Source organism: Alligator mississippiensis, chromosome 4 (genome assembly GCF_030867095.1).
Source record: "Alligator mississippiensis isolate rAllMis1 chromosome 4, rAllMis1, whole genome shotgun sequence".
Classification (NCBI taxonomy): Eukaryota; Metazoa; Chordata; order Crocodylia; family Alligatoridae; genus Alligator; species Alligator mississippiensis.
In genome coordinates, this window is record NC_081827.1 from 67,920,042 (window position 1) to 67,932,494 (window position 12,453).

The window sequence follows — 12,453 nt, forward strand, 5'->3', positions numbered from 1 at the left end:
AACTTGAACAGTGTGCAAGAAATACTGAGGGGAAATTTGCTAGCCTTGATGGGTAGAGCAATGTACACAATGATCCAGTAATATGTGCCTGCGTGACAACAGAAGATGGGGTTGCATCTCTTTCAGAAACAAGAGCTACATTGGGAAATGCCCACACAGCAGAATATTTAAAAGAAGTGGCAGTGAAAGCTGTAATAAACTATGAACAAAAATTCAACTGTCACATGTGCAGTTTTGTCACAGACAATGCTGCAAATGTGGCAAAGATGAGAAGATATTTAGAAGAGGAAATGGAAGGATTCTCCTTAATGACCAGGTCACAAAATGAATGGGTCGGTGTTGGCCTGGAAGGGTGTGGGCAGTGGGATCCCGCAGGGCTTGGTACTTGAACCTATACTCTTCAATGTCTTCATCAGCGACTTGGACGAGGGAGTGAAGTGTACTCTGTCCAAGTTTGCGGATGACACAAAACTGTGGGGAGAAGTGGACACGCTGGAGGGCAGGGAACAGCTACAAGCAGACCTGGACAGGTTGGACAAATGGGCAAAAAACAACAGAATGCAGTTCAACAATGAGAAGTGCAAAGTGCTGCACCTAGGGAGGAAAAATGTCCAGCATACCTACTGCGTAGGAAACGACCTGCTTGGTGGCACGGAAGCGGAAAGGGATCTTGGAGTCCTAGAGGACTCCAAGATGATCATGAGTCGGCAGTGTGACGAAGCGATCAGAAAAGCTAACGGCACTTTATCGTGCATCAGCAGATGCATGACGAATAGATCCAAGGAGGTGATACTTCCCCTATATCGGGCACTGGTCAGACCACAGTTGGAGTACTGTGTGCAATTCTGGGCGCCGTACTTCAAGAGGGATGTGGATAACCTGGAGAGGGTCCAGAGAAGGGCCACTCGTATGGTTAAGGGCTTGCTCCTACGAGGAGAGACTAGAGAACCTGGACCTTTTTAGCCTCCGCAAGAGAAGGTTGAGAGGCGACCTTGTGGCTGCCTATAAGTTCATCACGGAGGCACAGAAGGGAATTGGTGAGGTTTTATTCACCAAGGCACCCCCGGGGGTTACAAGAAATAATGGCCACAAGCTAGCAGAGAGCAGATTTAGACTGGACATTAGGAAGAACTTCTTCACAGTTAGAGTGGCCAAGGTCTGGAACGGGCTCCCAAGGGAGGTGGTGCTCTCCCCTACCCTGGGGGTCTTCAAGAGGAGGTTAGATAGGCATCTAGCTGGGGTCATCTAAACCCAGCACTCTTTCCTGCCTATGCAGGGGGTCGGACTCGATGATCTATTGAGGTCCCTTCCGACCCTACCATCTATGAAAATCCTTAGATGCAGGGGTAGCAGTAGACGTAGGCTTTCTGGACTTCAGGAAAGCCTTCGACACTGTCTCTCACCCCATTCTCATTAAAAAACTAGGGGTCTGTGGCGTCAACACCTACACAGTCAAATGGGTCGCTAACTGGCTGGAGGGCCACACCCAGGGAGTGGTGGTGGATGGGTCATTTTCGACCTGGAGAGATGTGGGCGGTGGGGTCCCCCAGGGCTCGGTCCTTGGACCCGCGCTGTTCAACATCTTCATCAGTGACTTGGACAAGGGGGTAAAAAGCACCCTATTCAAATTTGCTGATGACACTAAGATGTGGGGGGATGTGGGTGCGCTAGAAGGGAGGAACAGGCTGCATTTGGACCTAGACAGGTTACAGGGGTGTGTGGATGAGAACAGGATGGGTTTCAACACTGACAAGTGCAAGGTAATGCACCTGGGGAGGAAGAACCAGCAGCATACCTACAGGCTGGGGAACTCCCTTCTTGTCAGTGCAGAGGCAGAAAAGGATCTTGGAATCATTATTGATGCCAAAATGAACATGGGCCGACAGCGTGGGGATGCGGTCAGGAAGGCCAACCACACCTTGTCGTGCATCCACAGATGAATCTCGAGCAGGTCCAAGGAGGTGATCCTCCCCCTCTATGCGGCACTGGTCAGGCCGAAGTTGGAGTACTCCATCCAGTTCTGGGCGCTGCACTTCAGGAGGGATGTGGACAGCATTGAGAGGGTCCAGAGGAGGGCCACCCGCATGACCAGGGGGCAGCAGGGCAGGCCCTACGAGGAGAGGCTGCAGGACCTGAACCTGTTCAGCCCCCACAAGAGAAGGCTGAGGGGGGATCTAGTGGCCATTTACAAACTAGTCAGAGGGGATCAGCAGGTATTGGGGGAGTCCCTGTTCCCCCGAGCACTACCAGAAGTGACTAGAAATAACGGTCACAAGCTGGCAGAGGGTAGATTCAGACTAGACATCAGGAGGCGCTACTTCACAGTCAGGGCAGCTAGGATCTGGAACCAACTTCCAAGGCAAGTGGTGCTGGCTCCTACCCTGGGGGTCTTCAAACAGAGGCTAGATGAACACCTTGCTGGGGTCATTTGACCCCAGTGCTCTTTTCTGCCATGGCAAGGGGTCGGACTTGATGATCTGTCAAGGTCCCTTCCGACCCTACAAACTATGAAACTGTGAAACATGTGGCTGCACTGCCCATTTAATGCATCTTTTAGCCAAAGACTTGAGCACTTCTCCAGGAATAGAAGAAAACGTTGTTGAAGTCGCAAAATACTTCCGTAACAACCATTTTGCTTCAGCTTCACTGAAGAGAGCAGGAGGATGCAAACTAATTCTCCCTCAAGATGTTTGATGGAATTCTGTGGTTGATTGTTTTGAACAATTTATTAAGAACTGGCCTGTTCTCATCAAAATTTGTGAAGCAAACCATGATAAAACAGATGGAAGTATCTCATCCAAAGTATTTAACATTGGATGAAAGAGGAATGTAGTGGATATGCTCAGTATACTGAAACCTATATCCATAGCCTTAAACAAACTTCAGAGAGATTGTTGCTGCATTGCTGATGCTGTTGAAATTTGGAAGGCACTTCCAGAGACATTAAGGAAAGAAATACCTAACCAGAAAGTTAAACTGCAGGCAATAAAGAAGCAAATGGATCGAGCGCTACCTCCACCTCATTTTCTTGCGAATATTCTCAACCCCAGATACAAAGGTAGATGCCTAACTTCTGAAGAAGATGAAGCTGCCATGGCATGAGCATCTCAAAATCACTCTTCAGTTATGCCAGTCATAATACATTTCAGGGCTGGAGGGGAACCATGTAAACAGTACATATTTACTGATGATGTTTTGAACCAAGTCACTCCCTTGAATCGGTGGAAATCATTAGCCAGGCACCTTGAAACAGAGTCCCTTCAGTTGCTAAGCCAAATTTTCACAGCAGTATCTTCCTCTGCAGGCAGAGAGAGAATATTTTCATCCTTTTGGCATTATTCACTCAAAGCTAAGAAATTGACTGGGAGTTGAAAAAGCAGGAAAACTCATTTCTGTTTCAGTCTATGAATAAAAATGACAGTCGGAGTGGGGAAGATGAGATCCAGTTGTATAAGTTTTAAAGGACAGAGTACGTTTAGTGTTGTGATGACTTGTCTGTTACAGTTAATAACATTTGAAAATAAAAATAAGAGTTTAAGGGCAGATGTTGTAAAATGCTGTACTGAGTTGTAAATTAACATGTTTTAGTGATCAGATTTGCGCCACTGTTTAAGAAACATGTGATGAAGTATCAGTGGGAAACCTGATTTAAATCAGGGTTTTCTCTTGGTGATTTAAAGCGTGACTTAAATCAATTATTTAAATTGCCTTGATTTAAATCAGTCCACCCTGCCTTGGATCCATAGTGAGCGACAACCTTCACTGGATGAAGAGCTAAATGTGTGCACTGGAAAGCCACCACTTTCAGTAAGCTCTCCCACCGAGTCTGGAACAATACAAAACTCACAATCAAAACTAAGCTGCTTGTGTACAAAGCCTGAATCCTCAGGTTCCTTATATTATATATATATATATATATATATATATATATATATATATATAAGGAATGCAGTATATATCAGTGAGACATGGTCAACATATGCATATCAAGAACAGCTTCCCGCAACACTGTTTACAGTGCGTAACATCAAGTGGCAAGACAGAATTACCAACACAGACGTCATCACCAAAGCAAACCTGCCAACCATCATTGCACTACTCAAACAGTGGCGCCTAAACTGGCTTGGCCAACTTCACAGGATGGAAGACATGCACTAAGGATATCCTGTATGGGCAAATTGCATGTGGGGAGGGAAGAGTAAGGTGCCCAAAACTGCACTTGAAAGACATCTGCAAGCAAGATATGAAGGCTTTTGGAATCAACCCAAACCTTTGGGAGGCCTTAGCAGAAGACAGGACAAAATGGCCCTCCCTTCTCAATCATGAAGTCCAACATCACAATGAGAAATTGTCACATGAATTACAACAGAAACGTACACAAAGGAAGCAGCCTGTTAGTACAGTAGCCTCTAACACCATGTACATCTGTGACCACTGTGGCAGGACCTGCAAGTCTAACATCGGTCTTTACAACCACAAGAGAAAACGGACCACCAGTCAGTAGAATAGCTGCAATATCCACCATCACTCACTGATGAACAGATGCCATAAAAATGTGGCGATATCCCTAACCCTTATGTTACATGCAAAACTAGACCAAACATTTTGTCACTGAAGAGTAAACATGCACTTACTAAATCACATTTATATTGAGACCTGAAAATTTTGCCCCTTAATTCATTAGCTCTTCCCCATTTCTAGAGGAATCATGCCGCAGGTGTCTACTTTTACTATAGTGGAAATGCATAGATAATACTGTTATACACAGATGCATTGCTTGTGCTGCATTCATTACATCACTGGACATTTTTTAAATTTCCTCTGGCTGAAAGATTAGATAGCCTGTGATAAACAAACAATCTCCAGCAGGTCATTATATTGTACTGAGGTGACTGATAGGGCAGCAGATTTCTCAGTCCAATGACTAATTAAAAAGCGTTATATATTGTTAATGTCCCATTTTTTGTAGGTTGGAAGACAGGGAATCTGGATATTTTTTCTGTTGCTTATACACAATAGTGACCAAGTTACATAAATGCTTTAATTTACATCTTTCTTGGGAGAATGCAGCAAAACGATTACTGGCTTATAAACGTCATCACTAGAGAAGCAAAATGACCTTCCTTCTTTTGGCTGTCACTTCTCCTCCCTAAAATTATTGCCCCAAATAACAGTAACAATACACAATTACACAGTCTAGTATATTACATTTTCAAAATCCTTTACATGCATTAACTAATTAATTAGCAATATACATGTCACCAATGACATCTTTACAAATGACATATTTTGCACATAATTAATATTAGGGAGGTTTCTGTGGTGCTCCCTGCCTATGTAGGGTGAAGAACACAATAATGTTATCTAGTCATTAAGATTACAGTGGCCTCCACTGTACATTGGCTAGACAATGCATATGATGGATCCACTTCTTTTAATGCTGATTAATGTTATCTTGTTTCCCTGTCTCTAACCAACAGTTCTCTCTCTCTTATAATTAGAGAGTAAGTTTCTTGGGGAAGGGACCATCAATATTTATATCTACACATTTTCTTTTATGAAACCAGAGGCCTAATCTATATCCAGGACTACCATGTGCTATGGCAAAAAAATTTATATATTGCTATAAAAAGGTACACTGTATAGTATGTATTTTTTTAATTGCCTGGTGCTGTACCCAGCAGTACTGACAGTATGACATAAAATCTGTGGGTATTTGTTGTACTCATCTTATATGCTCTTAAAACAAACAAGCAAGCCCTATTTGGTGACAAACTACAAAGAGTAAAAGGTAAGTTTTAAGATATGTCCTCCAGGAAAGGTGTAATGATGATTTCAAAGAGGGCTGTCCAACTGGAGGCCCCCAGGCTGAGAGCCACTGCCCCCATGGTTCCAACCCCTGCTGGAGTCTCCAGGTTCCTCCTCTGCTTTCTGCCCCTGGGATTGGAGCAATGCAGCATGGCCTGCAGGACTGAGGGAACCTGTAGTTGGGTGGCTCAGAGGAACCTGGGGGCATCAGAGTGGCCTGTGGCCCCCAGCCACTCTAAACCTGGACAACCTTGATTTGAAACATCACCCAACATATGATGATTGATGCATCACTGGTGTGTCGCTACACATGGCTGTGCAAGTAATTGATATAGGGCTTTCTTCAAATAAAAGTTAATAGATTAATTCATCTTCCAAAAATTTACTACCTGACGTGACTATTTCCTTCACTGCTACTTAAATTTGTTTGGGCAGTAACTAATGAGCTTGATAACATCCTGACCCAAATCCTGAACAATGATCACACAGCCCACACACTGCTGCACTGTTCTGCCCAGTCAGTGTGGAGCAGCCCTACATCCAGCTGTCACTCTCTCTCTCATTTCTACACAGGAAAATCCTTCAGGATCACCCCTTGAATCTCTCCACCAGAAGGATACTGCTACAATCTCGCCTGGCTGGTGAGCCCCTCTACTCACTTCAGACCCACTCTTGACAGAAGTAAAAAACTTCTAAAGAAGTCTCATTGCTATGATGGCAGGAGACAAAATGTCTATCTATAATGCATTTCAGAATTTACTGATAGACATTTTCTTCAAGAGCTTTGAAATAACAGTTAAAAGAAATTGTAACAACCATAAATTTAGGAGGAATATTGGAGGTGTAAAACTTTTTCTCCCTGTAGTTGTTTTCTTTCTAGTTGCTTCACCCAATCCCCCATAGCGGTCTCATAGTAGGTCAAGTTAAATTTTTAACTATGAAGAACTGAACACAGTTCAGTTCTAGAACCCACTAATCAGACATGGGTGAAGAAAGACCTGAGGTATTTTTGACCACAAATACTTTTTTTCTAAAACATCCTCAGTTTCTAATGTCCCCTAGCTTTACCACCATACAGAGACACAGGGTCATGCCATTACAGCTTAAGTTTTCACAGTGTCTATTGGGGTCCCACTGGGAAAGTGAATTTACCTATATTTGAAACATACTCTGCATGGAGATGTTTATGTGGGAGCTGTACAGAAACACATGACTTTCCCTATAAGATGCCCATTGGAAATATTGAGAGATGCGAAGACATTTTGGACGCTGGAAGAATTTTAAAAAGTGGTGTGATTATGATGATAACATCTTGTCCTGATGATGATTCCAAGAATGCAGAAATAAAAGTGCCTCCAAATCAGTCTGTCAAAAAATATAAAAATTAAGCACAAGCTTCACATTTTCTGCCACTAGCATTCCTGGAGCTGATATAACTGAGTCACAGGAGGACAGCCCAGCACTCCTGAATCTCATAATGAAAAGTATTATTCTTTAGAGGCACAAAACCGTGTGGATACTGCTATTTCAGACGGGTAAAGGTCTTGATTACACCTTTTCTGCTATATCAGCTCTAAATGACATCAGGTTAATGGTTCTCTTTGACCATAAGATACAAAAGGGAGTATATTTTCTAGCCGTATCTAAAAACATCACTTTCTGCAGACTAGCATATTTGTGGCAGCTGTTACATTCCAAAGGGTTCCGTTACTAAAAGTTCTTCAGTTACATGCATAGCTTTAAGCTAAAGGCCTTCACAGGTATAAAGAAACTTGCTGTAGTTAGCATTTGCTAGGGGATTTTTTTGTTTTTGTTTTTTTTACAATCCCAAAGACTAGCGGATGCTTAAAGAAACACTTGGTGTAAATTCTAATGCAAGTCCAGTCCAGCAAATACTTACTATGCAGAGTCGGAACTCGTCCTAAGGCTGGGCAATTTCTTTGCAAAGTAGTTGACCGAAAAATTCAGCTTGGGTCAACCTACACAATATCAATGAATTAATGTCAAATTTGGCAAAAAGTTTTGGCCAAAGTTGAAGGAAAAAAAATCTCACAAAACAGAGGGAAAAGAAGAAATGGGGCTCCTTTGGCTCAATGGTTAGAGCTATACATCACCCAGGATGTGAAAAAGCAAGAATTTGAACCCACATCTCCTATTTCTCAGAAAAATATCCTGATTACTACAGAGTAGGGCTGTGCGAAACACCATTGTTTTGTTTCAACATCCATTTTGCCGTTTCAAAGGGACAGTGTTTCGTTCATCGTTTTGTTTTGAAGCACTGTCCTGTTTCATTTCTTGAATCTGTTTCACTGTTTTGATGCGTTTTGACATTTCACCCATAGGCTATAATGGGGAATCATGAAAATGCCTAAAACATTTCTTGCTGATTTGGATGCAAATTGCAGGAATGGTAGCCCCTTCTGAGGGTATGAAGCGTACTGAGTTTCAAGGAGGGAGGTGCAGAGGTTTCTAAGAAACTACACCTCAAACTGTTCAAAGCAAAACTAGTGACACTTGCCGGCAACGGCAGCCTCCTGCCATCTGGCGCACAGATCCAGGGGCCTGCACCCCTGGGAGGGCTGCAGGGCCGTGCTGAACTATTGCCGGGGGTGCGGGCCCCTGAATCTGCACCAGATGACAGGCTGCCACTGCCACTTGGGACTGGCGCTGGACACAGCCTGTGCCCAGTGCTGGGGAAGACTGATGTTGCCGCTGGCCCCAGGCAGCAGCAGCAGCCTCCTGTCATTCAGCCCGATGGCGGGAGGCAGGGGAGAGGCTAGGGCTGCACTCCGAGTGGCTCTGCAGCCATGGAGTTCAGCCCGGCAGTGGGAGGTGGAGCACAGCCCCTGGCTCTCCCTGCCTTCTGCCGCTGGGCTGAGCTCCATGGGGCTGGCAGAGACGGTCGGAGTGCAGCCCTGGCTCTCCCCGCCTCCCGCTGCTGGTTGTGCTCTGAGCAGCTCTGTAGCCCCATGGAGTTCAGCCCGACAGTGGGAGGCGGAGTGCAGCCCTGGCTCTGCCCGACTCCTGCCACTAGGGTGTGCTCTGATCGATTCTGCCAGACCAACAGTGGGAGGTGGGCAGAGCCAGGTGTGCGCTCTGCTTCCTGCCACCAGGCTGGGCTCCATAGGGCTCTGCAGCCCCATGGAGCACAGCCTGGTGGCAGGACGTGGGGAGAACCAGGGCTGAGCTCCATGGAGCTGCAGAGTCACACGGAGCACATCCCTGGATCTCCCCTGCTTTCTGCCATCAGGCTGCTTTGAAACTCAAAACGTTTCGAGTGCCCTCATTTCATTTCAAAGCTGTTTCAAAGTTTCATGTTTAGTTTCACTTTCTCTGTTTTGAGCTCGAAATGCGTTGAAACAAAACACAGTGAAATTTTCCACAGCCCTACTACAGAGCATTCTAGGTGAGCCTCTCTCAATGCCTCTTAGTTACTGGAGCAGAGAGTGGAACCAGACTGTCAAATCCCCATTCAATGCTTTAACCACCCAGGGTCACTTAATTGGTCTCTCTCACCTCAATGACTGTTTAAATATTTTACACAGTCGAAGCTCCATAAAAGAAGAAATTGAGAAAGAACAGGTCAGAATAAACTTATAGCCTGGTACAGCAGAAACCCTTTTGAGAATCCCTGCTTTAAATCAGAAAGAAGGAATCTCCTGGGTCCTAGCTGAGCACCATAAATACAGTGCAGCTGTAACACTAGCATCAGTTCATGAGGCAGGCCTCCATTCCTTTGTAAATCTATCCCTTCAATTATAAATTTCATTTGGTTTTATTAAAAATGCCCCCAAATGAAATAATTTGTTCAACACAAAACTAAACTTCTTGTTTGAAAACAAGAAAATTTCAGGTCAACCCATTTTTTTTTAAATTTAGCCAGCAGTTTGAAAAATCAAACAGTGTATAGCCCTAGCACCTACTGCTGAACAGCCCTACCAAAAGCAATGGCAAACATATATATCTCCCTCTAGACACTGAGATGTAGCTGTCCTGGATGCAAACTGATTGCTGAATATTTGGAAGTGCTCTCTAGATTCTGGATACTACAATTAACATGGCCATTTTTAGCATGGTAACAACTAGTGTTGAGAATGCAATTTAAAAAAAAAAAAAAACACATAAGAGGAAGTTCTTCTCCTGGGGAGGGAGGAAGTTTTGGTAGATTTGCTTTTAAATAATGCAGAAGTCCGAATAAGGACTAATATCATGGATTGTTCACAATTACCACGGTGCCATCACAGCTGCACTGGAGAATTTTATGGCCAATAAATTGCAGAAAACAGAGGCAATATTGGCTAAGTATTTTCAACAGATGTATAATGTAAATAGTCTGAATTTATCTGCTTCATAAAGCAGCAAAATGTCAACAATTATCTATGCACATATATTAGCCATTTTTTAAACTTGGTATGGAAAGTACAGTCACCAAAAAACTTGTAAGTCACTTCCCTCTCATGGTTCAAAGGCACAAAACATTTTGCAAGAGGCTAATTCCCATTTTCATCATAAACTTCCAATAAAATTTCACCTCTTAAATGTTTAGGTCAGTTGTTTCTTTTTAAATGGTATTTAGGAACCTCTGAGATTTTTAACTAAGGGCTTTGAAATTCCAAACATTAAGTCCCAGATTACTTAAAATCTCTAACCTTTCATGCACTCAAAATTCTGGGGTGCATGTACAATGAATCATTCTCTTAGGAGAAACATGAGAAAAATGGACGTTAAAAATATTTGCCCTCCTAAATTTAGTGGATTGCCATATGCTGTATCTGCATATGTCATTCACAGACAGTACAATTATCCAGTGGATAATCTTTTCTTTCCTCTGTAAATGAGCATACAATGTTCTTTCACTTATGGCATCTTTTATTCTCTGACTTGTGATAGATGGGTTTCCTTAGTATAGAACTATCCCAATTAAAATCTTGAGACAATGGGATCTAGTGCACTCTCCAATTATGCGTGATGGTGAATTATCTTCTTTACTGATACCTAGAATATCCAGCAAAATTGAAGGCTTGCTGAATATATAACCCACATTCTTCAATCTTAGGTGCCTAAAACTAAGCTTCTATCCTATATTTAAACACCTAAATGGAAATTCACAATTGTGAAAAGGGGATGAACACTAAGGTCACGTCCACACATGTAGGCATGTGCAGTCTCTGGTGCAACAGATCTCTTTGTGGCACCACAAACCACACGTGTTGTATGTTAAACCATGTGCAGCACTGCTAATTTGTATCACAGGGGCAAAATTTGCTACCGGGATTTCCTGGTAGCCAAAAAAACCCCCAGGAAAAAAAAGCGGTGCAAAGCATGTGAAAATAGCATGCACTGGACACACGTGGAGACAGAGGAGCGGACAGCCCTAGGCTGTAGAGCCCCCATTTTGAGACACACTGTGCCTCAGCCAGCCATGTAGTATTGGGGTGCAGTATGCCTCGAGATGGGGGAGCACGAAGCCCTTGGTTAGCCACTCCCCAGGTGGTTGGGGCTCAGGGTGCCTCAGCGTGGGGGCTGCCTGCCAGGTAGCCCTGCAGTAAAGCACCTGGTGCCCCATTCAGCCCCTCGCCCAGCATATGGAGTCCAGTTGGAAGCCAGCAGGAGCCAGACAGGGCCAGTTTGCCCATAGTGGGATAATGTGTCCAGCAACAAAGGGCATGTGCAGGGGCGGGAGCTGCAGCACAAAGCAGTGGAACAATTTTGTGCTGCTACCATTTGCTAGGGTTACCATATTTCCAGGATCAAAAAAGTGGGGGCACTGGCAGTGCCCCACACTGCCAACCCAGATCCCCCTGCCCCCCACTCCACCCTGCTACATATGCAGCTCCCATGCGTGTGTGTGCACAAACACACACACATTTCACTTACTTGCTGGAGCACGTGACACCTGACAGCCAATCACTTTGCCCACTGCTCCCAGCCATCCAAGCTGCTTATGCCCAAGAAAAACGAAGGCAAAGCAAAAACCCAGACATTTGCTCATTTTAAAAACCCACCCAGACATGGGGACAGGGGGCCAAAAAAGAGGACATGTCTGGGAAAACTTGGATGTATGGTAACCTACCATATGTGCCGCTGCAAGCACATGCTCCTGCTCATCTGGATGCAGCCTAAGAACTCTAATAACTTTCACTTTCGAACTTAAATCTTTCTAAGAATACTTAACTGATTTTTTTGGTTGTTTTTTATTTTTTAATATTGATTAGCTATAGCAGAGTTGGCTCAGAAATTGCTGGCATATAGTGAAGTTCAGTTCAATGGATTATCTAATAAAGAAGTAATCCTATTAAACTAATACATTTTAAAAATCTACCAAACACAGACTACTTCAAATCCTATAAATATTTATTCTTTATTAGTTTGTAAAAAAAGTCAAATATTTGTTAAAGGATTAAAACCCAGTGCTATAAAATAGAATCATTACTGAACCATTAAATAATCGACCCCTCATTTTAGGATTTAAAGTGAGATTCTACAACCATGTCTTCAGTTTCCATGTTTATTGTCTTTGAAAATGACTTTCAGCAAGCATGAAATGTATGCAGCTGAATCATGTCAGCCTGAAATGGAAGACCTTGGTAAAGGGGAGAACTCACAGAAGTTAGGGCAGAATTTATTTCTTATATATAAATTCAA

General features: G+C 43.6%; 1 protein-coding gene and 1 non-coding gene across 12 annotated transcripts in view; both read right to left on the reverse strand.

Moving 5' to 3' along the window:
* Positions 1-12,453, reverse strand: part of GRIP1 (glutamate receptor interacting protein 1) — a 594,076-nt gene that overhangs the window by 196,181 nt on the left and 385,442 nt on the right. The window lies entirely within an intron of this gene.
* Positions 8,841-8,972, reverse strand: LOC132250444 (small nucleolar RNA SNORA17). The gene has a single exon (XR_009462184.1). It is a non-coding gene; the product is annotated as a small nucleolar RNA SNORA17 (small nucleolar RNA).